The 13,804-nt window shown below is 40.2% G+C and overlaps 1 protein-coding gene across 2 annotated transcripts in view; it reads right to left on the bottom strand.

The window, feature by feature from the left end:
- PCCA (propionyl-CoA carboxylase subunit alpha) overlaps positions 1-13,804 on the bottom strand; it is a 236,867-nt gene that overhangs the window by 68,127 nt on the left and 154,936 nt on the right. The gene's annotated exons all lie outside the window — the stretch shown is intronic.

Raw genomic sequence — 13,804 nt, 5'->3', positions numbered from 1 at the left:
AGGGTGTCAAAGTTCATGATGACTATTGTCTTGTTAGTGAAAGAATTTTGAATATTTTTGGCTGACTATTTTTTAAGGTCTTTAAACAGGTGCCAACAGCAATTTCATAGTATGCAATGTCATCATAGGCATATCATCAACGTGGTCCCAATTAGGAAATTGTATTTGCTTAATGGGAAAGGAAGTAGGTAATCCTACTCTGGTGCCAAACACTTCCAGGGTGTACACACCTTTTCCTCTGCATTTACGTAAGTAGGAAAACTCAATGTTCCAAAGAGCTTATGAAAATATTTCCACATTAGCGCTTTATCTGCTACTAATATAATTAAATCTATTGAAGGTTAAACACATCAAAGTACCTAGCATGAATCAATGTGGGGGAAAATATTTTATAAAAACTATTCATTGCTGACTGGTTTTATCTGATATGAAAGGGCAAAACATCAATGGCAAATGACTAAAATCTAGTTAATCTTTCATTGTTGAAGACATGAAAGAAGCTGACTAAGGGTCATCTATTCATTACAAAACATTCCACACACAATGTATTACTAAAAAAGAGAGAGAAGAGGGGAGGATAGGCAAGAGGGAGAGAGGGAGACAGAGAAAGAGATATGCTTTACACAGGGAAAGAAGGTTCTGCATCAAGGTGCTAAAACAAAGTGAATGCTACTTTTATGAACTGTGAAATGGTCTTTTTACTGCCAAAGTAAGCATCAAGCTGAACTGGCACAAGGGTATCTCATGTGGCTCAGTCTTTAGTATGTACTAGATGCCAGGGCAAAATGGTTATTAAGAAGACTCAGGCAAAATGCTTCAAACATGGCACAAGGCTAGCTACAAACCTGATGCGTAGGAGTCTGTCGTGGATCTGATGACACAGTCTAGCGCTGTGAAAAGTACTGAACCCATAGGTGGGGAACCTGTGGCTTTCCAGGATGCTGCTGAACTCCAACTCCTATTAGTCCCAGCCAGGATGGTGGGAGTTGTATTCTAGCAACATCTGGAAAGCAACAGATTTCATATTCCTACTCTTACCCATTAAGATCTAAGGAGAAGTGTGTTGCTTGCTCTCTGCTTAAGTTAGAATTTTCCATTGCAAACAGCAAGTCTTTCCCAGTAGTAGTACCTGGCTGTGAAATGTTCACTCCAACAATGGCTATAAAGAGCCCAGATCAGACCTTTAGAATAAATAAAACATGCATGTGTACAGATAGATTAAATGTGACATATATAAGAGGAATTTCAGGTTTGATCTGTTTCCTGCAATGTAGGTGTTCTGATTGACAAGTCGATTGTATTGTGACTTCTGAACTTTCTTCCTGTATATCCTGTTGTTCCTTCCCGTAAACTATTCTTGGTTACCATTTCATAGGGAGAAGACAGAATAAATAAGGATTCAGCTGACAGCTTGGAAACTCAGCAGTAGCTACTTGTTCCCATGGCGTATGTTTAAGGGATAGCCACTTTGGCATCCAAAAACAGGTATCACAGTCTGTACCGTCTCCTAGAGAAAGAAAAAGGATCTGAGTTTCTGGAGTGTTTGCAAGAAAGTTTAGGCAAGATGCTGAATCATCCCATGCTAAGTCATTCCTGTTTCTGCCCATAGCCATATACAAAGGTGAAGATTTTTATTTAAGAATAAAAGTATGCAAAGGACTATAGACTCAATATAGTTTACGCAAGAAACAACTGACAGATCAGTCCTTAATTTGGAACTGACAGAACTCCAGAACTCTGAAATTCAGAAAATCATCATGGCATCAACTAGGAATTTCAGGTAATAAATTGCAGGTGCTCGATTGCAAATTGGAACTTGTGGTTTGGGACTATTATACGGGTCAAATATTAAAAGTGATAATGAGAAGGTTCACAAAATACACTACTAAAACTAAGTGACACAGAAATAAGCTGATACTATTGTATTCATGTCTTGTTCATATTCATTTCAAAATGAAGTAGGGAGGTGATGGGTCATTTTTTGATGCCTCTACCCAGAGTTTTTGGAACATAATCCCTGAAACAATAGTAGGAAAGACTGTTTGGATAGTGCAGAAAGAAATGATACAGTCTGTTCCATGTATTTAAAATTCTACAAATCCTACAAAGTAAATGGAAAAAGTAGCCAAGTAACGAAAGTAATTTCTGCTCCCAACACGGGCATTGGCAGTGACTCGTTAAGAGGTCTAATTAATGATTAAAGTTGATGAGTAGCTGAAGAGAAGAGGGGGACAGCCCATGAGTCCAAGGAGGTTTTATTCTGATTTTTCTCAGCCAACAGCACCTACCCGCTCTCCCTCCCACACTCACTGCCAGAAGTCAAAAACTTCACTAGACTTTAAAAGCATTTATATATCCCAAGAAACTCTTTGGATCTCAGTCATATTCATACTTATATACCACTCTTTTACCCAAGTAACTGACGGTGGCAAATGTAGCACTTCCAGACAATCCCTATCACAGAGCAATCCTCTGATATAAAGTGTAGCAATAATTTTGTAGGATCCCATTTCCAGAACTTCAAAATAAGCACATCTGCTTTATTTCCATGTTTCTAGGCGGGTGCCCTCTCACTTTTGCAAAAATCTCAGTTCCTTTCAGTCCATCACGTGGAAGCACAAAAATAAGACTACTGTTCTGGCAACAGATCCCAGGAATTGCTCACTTGCATTTCTTTGGTTTTGCTACTTTACATTTTCTAAACCATATGTCACAGCTCTAAACCGAATGCTGCTTTTTGCTTATAGATTAATGTTTCCAGATGAAGCTAATTACTAAATGAGAAGTGTTCCTCTGCTTTTAATGTACTTTCAGTTTAGAATTTCCCCTCTTCACCACTCTATCTCACCAAGGATACATGCAACCAAACAGAGTCAATAGGCACAATGCATTTAATTCCAGTAAGTACACAGAAAGCATTATGCAAACAAAATGAAGAATACGAACACAGGACACTCCAGTTCAAATGTCTGCCATACTCTTGGTGACATTGGTCAATGTGATTCTTAAGCCTCCATTGGTAAAATGGAAATTACAGGAAACTTTACAGGGTTACCACAAGAAAAAGAAGTTGAATCATTCCTAACAAACAGTGCTGAAATATGTTTTAAGAGCCCATTAGGCAAATTTTAGTGCTACTATTTCAGTAGAACTATTAAGAAGGTCTACGGATAATGACAGATAACACAAATCATGCCCATCTCCTGGATTTTGTATGACCCTTAAATAGGTGTCATTTTAATCCTGAAACTACTCCCTACACCTCGTATAACACTTATTCCCTATTTCTTTTCATCTGACCCAGAAAAAAATTACTCCTTATACTTATGCTAATCCTCCACTTACCACCTACTCTATTATTTGTCTCTTTTGCTTTCTTCTTCTCTACATTAATTCCTGACACTTCTTTTGATCTAGCCTATTAGTTACTTTTTTGCTATCAATTCATCCCGATAAAGAATTGCCAGCTATAATGTTATATTTAATGTTTCAGAGCAATATTTTATTGACTCACTACTCTCTTCCTACCTGCTTCTGGATAATGATGAATATTCAGGGTATATCACAGGGTGAAACCATCTACAAACTATATCCTGTTTTTGTTTTGTTTCTACATTGATGTAGCTGAAGCTCTCTTAAAATGCTTCATTTGTAGGTAATACTTCTCATTTAATATTTCTCCAAAACAGCAAATGCAGTCACACTGGCTGCTGACAACTCATTATTATTTTCTTTGTAATAGTAATGCTCTCCAGTAAGTTAAGGGTATGCTATTTTCACTAATTATTTCTTCTTTTTAAATGGAACACTGCACTGAACTTGCTGGTGATTTGTAGAAAAAAGTGAAACATTCATTTTGCTCACAAAGAACTGATCAAGTTTCTCATTGCCAAATGACATTTGAGACCAATATAGATCAAGGGCGGACAACTCTTGTAGTTCTAGAAGTTATTCTATTGTTCCAACAATAGTCTGAGGGCTAAAAGAACATTTCTGCCACACGACCAAATTGCTCATGGATTGTTAGACTCTGTGTTAGACATGTTGCCCATCACATTTAAGGACTTTACATTTATGAAACAGCTGGGCCATTACATACAAAATCCCAGAGAGAAATAACATTAAAAGCAATTTATTTGACCATACCTTAAAGAAAACTCTGCTACATATACTGGGACTGGATGGAATTGCTTTGAGTGCTAGATCTGATTGGCAATGCTCACTTGCAATTTTCACTAAGGTTGACACTCCTAAAAAATATTGCCTAAGATGCAGAATACCATGGGTGCAGCACAAATTTGGTACAGTACATGCTGCTCTTAAAAAGTGAATACATAAAACTTTTACTCAGGTAAGAGTATGTGATTATATCAGCAATAGCAGGTTTCTGGGTTCAGGCCCCCTTCCTAAACTCCACAGTTATCACAGACTGACTTTAACACGCATAGTATAGCTAGGTTGCATACATTCACTTGTTTCACAGAAAATCAAGTTTTACTGTGCAATCAGCAGCAAACATACAAAGCTATCATGAAATAACTCACAACTGCTATTTTCTGAATAACTACATATAGGGAAGCTGTAATACTGCAATAATTAATTCACATAAATCACTTTACAGTTTGCCCCATTTTCATCAATGTGCCTTCTTAAGCTTCTGTGCAGCTAAGAAACTTGGCCACTCTGTATCTGACATACAGAACATAATCAAAAATCAAATAAGGATACATCTTTTACATGATTAATCAGAGTAAACAGATTAGTTTGTAACAAGGCAAAAAGGCATCCCAATTACAGCCTGGAAGAAAGCTCCCTAGCTTTAAAATAAGTATAAATAAAATACAAAAAAAAAAAAAACAAATGGTATAAGTCTGGGGTATCTGACCTGTGGGACATATTTAGCACTTCAAGACATTTTCGTGACCTATTCAAGACCCCACCCCTTGGGAATTTGGCAGTGGCAAGTTTAACTTTTTACCAATACTATTCAATGCTGCTTCCTCACTGTGGGAGCACTTTTACAGTGCTTGTCATTAACGTCCGGGAGGGGGGGAACGGACACATACAGGATTGGGACAGAGACTGCTGCTTACGCCCACTCATCAGATCATCTTTATCATTGGGGTGGGGCCGCAATGTTGAAGCCTCTCTGCCCATCCCGGTGCCAAGATCAGGGTACAGAGCACTCCCTTGCGCGGCTCACCAGGTGATGATTTATGCGTGGGAAGAGTGAGAACCTGTATCCTAGTACCAGGATAGCTGTCCCTTCCCTTGTTCATTATCTGCAACCCATGTGTGTGTATGCAGGGGGCAGGCATGTGGGTTTAAGTGTGTGTGTCTTCGGGTGTGTAGCTGCTATCTGTTCTGTGTGTATGGCCTGTGTGTATGAGTGAGATGGAAAGACTTTCCCCACTCACAGTCCTTCAGAATTAAAATGCTATGTTAAGTTCAATTTCCTTTCCCCATTGATTCCAGCCCGGTGTGGTCTTCACTTTTTGGAAAACACATTAACCAAAGGCTGCATTAGAGAAGACAATGGTGCTAATGAATGTATGCAGAGATCTTCAGAGAACTGCTTGTCCTAAAGCTGTGGAAGCAGCAGAACTCCTCGAGGAATGAATTGTAATGTCTTTTGGTGGGAAATGACCCTGGTACTAATAAGCCAAACTAATCCAATCACTCATCCAATTAATCACTGTGGAAGTGGAAACCCTGGAACTCCAAGAAAGCTGGCCATCAGATATGCAATCAGCGGCTATTAGGCATGATGGTTATGTTCTCTCTCCACTGTCAGAAGCACTATGCCTCTAAAACGCCGGTTGCTAGGAATCAGAAGCAAAAAGTGTGCTGTTGCACTCAGCTCCTGTTTACAGGCTTCACATGGGCAACCTGTTGGCTATTGTGAGGACAGGATGCTGGTCTAGTTGGGCCGTTGGCATAATCTAGCAGTGCTCTTCTTCTGCTCTTAACAAGATTCAAGTTTGTTTTCTTCTCCAAAACAGAAAACTGACAACTCTTTTAACATCCACAAAGCGCCATTCTTTCTCCTTGGATGAGGCAGAAAGAAGGCAAGACCAACTCTTCAGTCCTAAAGAACTAGTTCGCCTTTCAAATTGATGCATCGTTCTTATTTTATTTAAAACGTTTCTCAGAAGAGTCCAGGGCTCTGTACAAAAACATGAATAAAATTATTAGAGAGATGCTTGAAAATTACTGGTTGCTGGGGGGAAACAATGGGGGTGTCTTCATTGTGTTCCTGGAAACATCTGGCTGACGAGGTCATGTTGAAGATTAGATGCACCATTAATCGGATCCAGTAGAGCTCTTCCAAGGGCTCTCCTTATGCTCCTTTATATTTATCAAGTGAAGGCGATTGCTGCACCATTTCCTGTTCTCTCACATTAGCTATATGTGTTAGCAAGGTTGAAGAATGCTTCTGCTAAAGGAAGGCTTCTTTTAAAACAAAGTGTGGACATGTGACTGTATTTTAGCTTTGCAGTTCTTTGTACGAACCATAAGGTGTTCTACTCATGAAGCGGATATTATTTTAAGAGAATGAGCTTTGATGTCCCAAAGAAAAGTGATGTTTCTAGTATTGAAAAAGACTAAAAAGAGAATTTCAGAAATGCTCCTGTAAAATCATTTCACTTTATTTTACACTGTGCCTAATGAAAAACAAGGAGGGACAGTGTCATACCAAAAATTAGATTATATTATGGAATACCAGATTTTCTGTAATTTTCAGGATTTTTCTTCTTCTTACGTTTAGTACCCAGAAGCATCAGACTTCAATTACAGTGGTACCATGTGGTACGCTTCAGGTTACATACGCTTCAGGTTACAGACTCCGCTAACCCAGAAATAGTACCTCAGGTTAAGAACTCTGCTTCAGGATAAGAACACAAATCGTGCTCTGGCGGCGCAGCAGCAGCAGGAGGCCCCATTAGCTAAAGTGGGGCTTCAGGTTAAGAACAGTTTCAGGTTAAGAACGGACCTCCAGAACGAATTAAATACTTAAGCCAAGGTACCACTGTAGTGGCAAAACGGGCGAGCTTCTGCTGGGAAACTAAGGGATAAAAATGGACACAAATCTTGATACACATCCTGACATTCAAGCCAAATTATGCTATGGTACTAGACCAGAAAAACTTTAAATGCAAATCTTCTACACTTGCACGGAAAGTGTTGGTGAGCGAGGAGCAACTGAGGAACCACAAGGGACAGGGAATCTGACCCTTCCCCCATGTTTGCACCTGCCCAGCTGAGGTCAGAAGACATTGGGAGTTCTGTGGGAGTCCACGGAAGTTGAGAGGTGGGAAGTTTCAGTACCTCCAGGCCAGGACCCTCTTCTCCTTTCCTTTACATTCCACCCCACCTCACCTTCCTTTGTCCATGGTCAAGGTAGATCGATGTTCAACAACACCAGTCTGCCACCATCACATACATTTTGGATCTTAAAAGCTCCACCAGCACAAAACTTAGAGCTATGAGAAAGGGGGCTATAGATCATCGTGTGAGAGCACATGCTTAGTATTCAGAAGGTCCCAGATACAATCCTCAGTGACTTCTACGTGACAGGGTGGGAAAGACTTCTGCTAGAAGCTCTAGAGATCTGCAGCTATAGTATTAGATTAGATCGGACTAGGCACAAGTTAGTTTCAAATGTTCATATTGCCTACTGGGTAGAGATCTCACCTTTAATGAATAGAGATACTAAAATTACATTTAAAAATACTGCTTCTTCAAGTTTTATAAGCCCTAAAATCTGCACTGTTTAATCTTTCTTCTCATCCAGATACTGTAAGAAGACTTGTCTTTCTAGTAAATGAGCTTATTGTATGAGGGACATGTAAGCTTACCCACACAGTCTAGAGTAGCAAGATCTTCCACTCTTACAAACAGTCAAATACGGATACAAAATGAATTCTTCTGAACAAAGCTATGTTTCCTTAATAACAACAGTTGTATAAACATAAGGTCTTCTCTGTTAAAGGGAAACAGACATCAAAAAGCAGTAAAACATGGAACCCTAAACCCTTCTTTCTTTGAAGAAATGTGTTTGAAGCGAGGTGTTTCTAGTTATGGGTGAGTGAAATGAGAATTCAGCTGCAACAAACGGACATCCAGCCCCTATGAAGGACTAATTAGATCCATCTGAGAAGCTGTGTCTATACTGCTTTACACATTTCAAAAAGGGAAGCTCTGGTCTAGTCTTTTGAAAAGACTACATCAAAACAGTTAGTCACATCTAGCCACTACAGCGGCATTATTTTCTTTTCTTTTTTCTTATAGAGCATTAAGAGCCATATTAAAGTCATGTTAATAAGCTTGTCTTGCCCTGAGAAAGGCAATGAAATTTGGAGGGAAGAAAGCAAGCCTGGGCAGCATTGCTCCTGGAAATCTCCCCACTAAGCCTGAATTTCAGAGGTGCTGATGCAAAAGGAAGTAATCCAGCACATCGCATGTGCTCAAATCAAATAAATCAGCTAAAAATGAAGTGGCAGCAACCAGGACACACAGAGCTAACTACTATTTCTGCTGATTCATGTCTAGCCTCTCCATACAGCACTCAACATGCTGATAAAGATAACTACTGCTGCTATGCCAGCAAAAGGAGCTCACAGTTATCTTGTCGGTCTTAAAAATAAATGGTCGCAATCCACCTCATACGCCTATGTGCTGCTCCCATTAATTTCAGCAAAGCTTGTGCAGAATGTTTTCTAAATGGATTGTGCCTAGAGCGTTCATTTTTTATCCCAGCCTCCACTCACCGCCACCCTCAGCCACGCCCCGGCAACTGCAATTCTTTCTATTCATCAGACAGCGACCCAGTTCACAAGTCATGGTAAACAATAGTTAATGGATTTTTGGTAAACCTGTTGATCTTGGCCCTTTTGTTCCTCCCTGCTAGTGTGCCAAAGAAACAAACTATGCGCCTAGTCTGGCATTACATCCAAAGTGGGGACTCTGGCTTCTTTTATTCAAACCAACCACGATCATTAAACCAAAAACAAACCTAGGTTACAGATCATAGCTTATTTGGAGTGGAACAAATCAAAACACAATCCTTGGTTCAAACACAAACGTTTCTCCTTTATATGATGTGCAAACAGGACCTTAATGTCGCTTTGCATAATAGGTACCTGCGTTATTCCCTGTTCTCCACCGTCAGATGGTGTTCAAGGACTGCACGCAGAAGAGGAAAGAAGCCTCTGTAGCAGCATGCTATGGGATTATTATAAATCATATTGTAGTCAGAAGCTAGCACAAAAAATTCCTTTTTTGACCAGCAGACATGTTTTGAGAAAGTACTGTGGGCACCAGTCACAAAATGGCTGCTATAGGAGTGTGGAATAACACAAAATTAGAGAAACCATGGTAGCCATTGCTGCCCTCTGCCATCTCACTTCCAGACAACCAAGGGAAGTCAACTACATATGTCTTGCTGATCCCAATTATGGAGATCACACAATACTGATTTCTCTCTCTCTCTCTCTCTCTCTCTCTCTCTCTCTCTCTCACACACACACACACACACACACACACACACTGACACTGACGCTGTTCAGTAACTTGAAAGCAGATCCCTGTACCACAAAAACAACAACACAATGTGGCCACACATACTCACTCACTTGCACCCACATGTAGTTTCAAAGCTATGAACAGAAGGCCAGCATGAGTGGCTCCAGCAAGAAAGAAATGGGTTCATTTGTATAACTGGTCATTTGACCAAATTCCCAAGTTAGCTGAAACATTAGTATGGCTGAAAATGAAGGGGGGGGTGTTGATTTCTAAAACCTGACCCAAACATGTTCCTCATGCAGTCTTGTCCCATTATGATTTATCACTCATTTGTTGCTGAATGTCTAAAGCCTCAACTGAAAAGCACTGAGTTAGGGATAACTTCAGCTCTACATGCAATGTTTGATGTATCAGGTGCGCAATGGCCATTATCTGTCTATGCTGATGTCATCATGCATGATGAAAATGCATGTTTCATTTGAAAGGTGACTTTAATTTGTGGAAATTTATTTTTAATGTTATTTTATCTGCCATTAATATAAAAGTGTACACATCCAAATTTCAAGCTATGTTAGCGTATCTCTGAGAAACATTGATCGACTGAAATACGCGGGACCTCTTACAGGGCAGGTAAACAATTTTACAGCCAGAGGGAGCAGGAAAAGACCTCATGTGGAAACAGTTAAATATATATATTTGAGGTGTGGGGATCCAAAGAAAATAAAGTGGGGTGGTTAATTTATTCAAGGGAAAATTTTGCTTGACACATAAAAGGTAACAGCAAAGGTGTCAGGGTTAATCTTCCTTGGGGAGCTCCATAGTTGGGAATTAACCATAGAATAATGTTCTGCCATCACTATCTGCCTGCTCTGTGCTGGCAATACACCTGGAGAAGGGCTTTCATCTCAGCTACCAGGTGGGTTCCTTACGTAAGTGGGCAGTCTTTTGGGTAGGCTGAAGCTAGACTCTTTGGGGTGGGCAATCACTGCCACTCTCCAGATGTTGCTGGACTCCTATCAGCAAAAACTCAAGGGCCACAGGTTACCCACTCCTTCTTTAAGGCAATGATCCCATACTATCCCAGGCTTAGAAGGTCTAAAGAGAGGGAAGCAAGTCTCTAATTGCTTTATCCAAAACATTTGTAACTATGAAAACCTCTGCCATGCCCCACTAATTTACCTTCCCTCCACCAAACCTTAAAATCCCCCAATGCTTTATTCTTTTACTGTAGACATTGTGCCCCGGTCCTTTCATGGTTCTAATTTCCATTTCCTGCATCTTTTCTAGCTCTACAGTATTCATTTACGAGATGGGGCAACCAGAACAGTACACAGTATTCCAAATATAGCATTCCTGTGCAATGCCAATCATCTGTTGTATAATATATAGCAGCTTCCTACACCAAATGCTTCTCCTCCTCCACTTTTTTGTGTGCCTCCATTCAGGTAACGCAGGAAAGATTGAGGCGGCGGCAATACTGGCAAGGATTCTCAAGGATAGCGGCTGCTGAAAATACAAAGCTTTCCATACAGACAGGGTTGGCTCCACCTATAGCCTTAGCTTTCTACACAGCTCAGTGGAATCTGCTTCTTGCATCCATGTGTCTCCTTAATGTGAACAGGGAGACCTAGATCAAAGAGGTTAGGTTTCCATTCATTTTTAAAAGGACAGCGGGAGAGTAGGGGGAGGGGGCCAAGAATATGGCTGGAATGTATACTGGTCAAAAAAGGTCATCACCCCAACACAAGAGGACATAAGATTCCAAAACAAAATGGTAAGCATGAAAGATGAGAAGGGACAGGAAGTTGATTAAATAGAAAATATTCCACAACACTATAAATATTTATGCAAAGCAAATTCTGCAAAGCACTGAGTATTCCTGGAGCCATGAACACACTTATGTAAATAGGGAAAATACAGGTGCCAAGTAAGGAAGAGGTGTTCAGCTTAATTACAAAACTATTTCAAGACATCATTAACAACTTTTAAGTGTTCATTAAAATATACAGAGAATTGTTAACATGCATGTCAAGAAAGCCCATGGAATTATTTTCTAATGTTTATTAGTGTTTATTTTTCAAGTTTATTTTGTAAAAGTAAGCTTTTGTGAAAGTGAACTCATTGGAGAACTCGTTCTTAATTCCATTCCAGAACACATGTGGTGTGTTTGCCAGCTTTGAGAAAGGCAACGGCCCCAGTTTAAAAGAAGTAGCCTGAGTTAAGAATACTTGACATTCAAGTGGCTGGAAACAGGATGTGTGGAGCTAGCCATCTCTAACCCTTTATCACCAAGACGTTAAATATCAGGAGGATACCAAAACGAGCATGCTTTCCAGTTTCCCAATTCAGACATTCACAGCAGAGAGAGAAGTAAACCAAATAAATACTGAGAAAGAGAAAAGGATGCATCTATGGAAAGATAGCACAATTATCTTTTACTCCTTTATTCCTTGCTGAACATCCCTCCTCTCGATGGCAGGAAAATTATAGAGCAGTGAATTAGATAGATTCAACGTTTTACAATACTGGGCTATTGTATGTAGATTCGCCATTGTTTATACTTCTAAATTCTTCTAGCCTCTACCTATTAGCTTTACAGTAAATTTAACATTATTTTGCTCCACAAAAGCATTCCACCATGGAGAAATATGGTCACTGCTAAGATCTTTATGGTACTGTTATTCTTTCAAGGTGTCTAGACAACATGAGTTCCACTGTTCTCTGCAAGGGTCTCTCCAGAAACATTAGAGTGGGTAAAAAAAACCAACCACTTGCAGCTTAGAAGCAACAAGGTGGAGCACCTCCCCATATGGAGCAGTTAAGTGCCCTTCCACGTCAAGAGGAATAATAATAATAATAATAATAATAATAATAATAATAACAATAACAACAACAACAACTCTGGGCGACTTCCAACAAAACACTAAAATACAATAACCTATTAAAAATTAAAAGTTTCCCTAAACAGGGCTGCCTTTAGATGTCTTCTAAAAGTTTGGTAGTTATTTTTCTCTTTGACATCTGGTGGGAGGGCGTTCCACAGGGCGGCTGCCACTACCAAGAAGGCCCTCTGTCTGGTTCCCTGTTACTTGGCTTCTCGTAGCGAGGGAACCGCCAGAAGGCCCTTGGCACTGGACCTCAGTGTCCGGGTAGAACAATGGGGGTAGAGACGCTCCTTCAGATATACTGGACCGAGGCCGTTTAGGGCTTTAAAGGTCAGCGCCAACACTAGGGGATTTACAGCCGAATCCTTTTGTAATTTCTCTTTTCTTCTTTTGTATATTGAAACCAGTACAATACTGTACGTGGCCAAGAGAAGAAAAGAGAAGGGGAGGGGAGACCAAACGGGACTGCTGCAGGAAAAGGAGAGAAGGAAGAAGCCAGCTTGCCTTGCCCCAAGCTTTTTGCTTAAACCTTATCTATTGCATGCTGGGAAGGACTGATCTGAAGGCATGAAGAGTCTAGTGTCTTAAAAAAAAAATCAGCAAAGATTAGGCCCTGCCTCTTGGTCCAGAGGAAGGCCCTCCTGAAACTATGACCTGGTTCATACATAATGCGAAAACAAGCCATGACTTAGCATGAAGGTGCAAATGTGAAGCTTCGCAGGGAGATCGCGTTCACTTTCCTCAGCCTCCCATCCTACTGCAATGCTGCAGCAAGCAAAGCCATGGTTTGCTTCAGCATTATGTTCAAACTGGGCTCATGATTTATCTTTCTCCACACAAAACTGGTAGCCAAGGTTTGTTCTATGTCTTGCTGTTCATGGTCTTTCTGGGGGAGATAAGCTATGAGCCTGGGTTCAGATGTAATGATGAACCAAACCATCAGCAACGTGGCAGCAGGAAGACTGGCGTAAAAGCAAAGTGATCAAAATCTTGTCTCTGGGAACCCACAGGTTTGCTTGTTTATGCTAGTTTGGCTTAGTGTTGCATTCAAAATGGGCTTTTACCACAACATACAGTATAAAAGAACAGCATAAAATCTGACCTGCCCTTACATAAAATAGCTAGTTAGAATAGAAAGGTCACCCAAACGGGCTGTGAAAATTCATCAGCAGCAAGTTTCAGTTCTCAGACATTTCCAGGCAAAAAAAACACAAACACACACTTTCTCCATTGTGCCATATTGTAGACTTAAGCCTGTTGAATAATATGCAGTGTTAGCACACAGCTCAGAGACTGACCACTTGTGCATCTTTCTTGGAGTGCATACTTACCTTGTTTTCATGACATCAGTTTCAAAATCTTCTTTAAAAAAATGCTACTGCAATGTTACCAAA

The sequence above is a fragment of the Podarcis gaigeae genome (assembly GCF_964106915.1).
Source record: "Podarcis gaigeae genome assembly, chromosome: 4".
NCBI lineage: Eukaryota > Metazoa > Chordata > Lepidosauria > Squamata > Lacertidae > Podarcis > Podarcis gaigeae.
This window is presented reverse-complemented; position numbering and strand designations above follow the sequence as displayed.